Below are 2,109 nucleotides of genomic sequence, written 5' to 3'. Positions count from 1 at the left end.
TTCCAACCACTTCCGACCCACTCCCCTACCCCTTTCCGTCCCACCTCTTCCCTCCTTCTCCCACCCTCTCCAACCCGTTACCCCTCCCCCACCCCACCCCCGGTCCCCCTGACTCTGATATGGTCACACCTAAACTATGTCGTCTACAAGTGTCGTGTTAAGCTGGACAGTCATGGTTTTCCTGTATCATTATGCATGGAGGGGACAAGAAATGGCAACACTGCATCTAAGAACTTTAGAGATCCACTAGGATAGAGAAACAAAGGAAGGCCATTAATAATTTATATATAGAACTACCAGCCACCCATGTCAAGGTACAGTTGTTTTACCGGAGAAAGGCTGGCCTTAAAGTACTTAAAGGAGGAACGAATTGGGGATCTTAAGGAGATGGGATACAGGTGGACAGAGAAGGGGACTATAGCTCAGGAGAGAGTACACAGAGAGCTCTTGTTGGTGGCCTGTACTCTGGCACAGGACGAAAAGGGCTGATGATGTTGATGATGATGATGATGATGATGATGATGATGATGATGAAGGGGGGGGGGCGATGAGATCAGTGTTCTGTTGTCTCTTCTCTGGCAATGAATGATCCCTTTAGCTGATGATATTGTTATGCATGTAGTTATAGTCACTGGTGGACTCCAAAAAGAAATCTTCGAGCGAGAGCGAGGCTCTTTTTCGGCTCCATTGTCATTATACTCAGAAGCACCTCCACCTGTCTAAATAACTCCATTCGAGTTGCCATTGTTGCTGGACATTCAAACATATGTTTGACACCTTCTTTTCATTGCTGCATCTTCGGCAATGTGGGTTGAGTTCTTTATTCACAAAGTTCTGATACCATCTCAAGCTCCAATGATAATCCGAGTGCAGTCTCTCTAGCTCAACTGGTCCCAGCGACATGTGATGATGATGATGATGATGATGATGATGATGATGATGATGATGATGATGATGATGATGATGATGATGATGATGATGATGACCATGAAGCACTTCAGAAGCAACATTCTCTATCTACCACAAGAAAATCGCTTTCTCACATCTTGTACATCCCAATATAACACCAGCTAAGGACTTCAAAACCAACTCCAACACCTTCTACCACACGAAAATAGCCTTCTCACATATTGTACATACATACTAATGAGACACTGTTCAAAGGACTTGAGAACAAAATTACTATCTACCTGACGAAAATAGCTTTTCTCACACAGTATTGTACATCCCACTTTTCCTTTCTCGTGTGTGTGTTCCTGACTCAGCAGGCACGTTGTGCAGTTTGCTCGTTTTGGGCCGGAGGTTTTCAGTTTACTAGGTCACCTAGACAGTTTTTAACAACTTTTACTTTAACTTTTATCCGCCGCTTTTACCCTTTTATTGGGTGTCGCGGGAAGAAAGAGACGTCTCTCTGCCACCAGCCGGAGAGCTTGGGTCAGGGGCATGCCATGAGTTGCTAGTGTTTCCCTGACTCCATCTTTCCAGGTCTTACTTTTAACAAACCAAACTATAATTCGTTCAGAGGTTATTAGCTTATAAGACCGTAAGCACCTGAAATGTTTCTTTTTGTGTGTGTTTTTGTTTTGTTTTGTTGTTTTTTGACTTGATCCACTGAAAGGTTTTTAACTTACAGGACCATAATTCATTGAAGGGTTTTTAACTTACTAGACAATAATCCATTGGAATGTGTTTAACTTACTGAACCATAATTCAGTAAAGCCGCGTACAGACACAAAGACAAATTTTGCTTTGAAGACACAGCTGCTGCTGTACAACGGATGACTGAGTAGGGGTCACTTAAAGGTCTGGCGAGAACTCATTAGTGAGCGGGTGGTGTTTGCGGAGTTTTGTAAGTTCAAAGACGAACACGTTCCTAGTCAGCAGAAACTTGTCACGAGGTTTTATGGCTATTTGTTTTATGTCTATCTACGCTGTCTGCCTCAGTACGGGCCCATGGTTTGAGAGGGGGGGGAGTGGGGGATGCGAAGAGGGTACATTGCTGAATGTGACTTTTAAAAAACCAAACGCTTTCCTTGTCAGAAGAAACGTGTCATGTGGTTGTATCCCCATGTACACGGTCTGCCTCTGTAACGGCCCTTGGTTTAAGGA

The sequence above is a fragment of the Aplysia californica genome, unplaced genomic scaffold (assembly GCF_000002075.1).
Source record: "Aplysia californica isolate F4 #8 unplaced genomic scaffold, AplCal3.0 scaffold01178, whole genome shotgun sequence".
NCBI classification, from domain to species: domain Eukaryota; kingdom Metazoa; phylum Mollusca; class Gastropoda; order Aplysiida; family Aplysiidae; genus Aplysia; species Aplysia californica.
Note: the sequence above shows the minus strand (reverse complement) of the source record.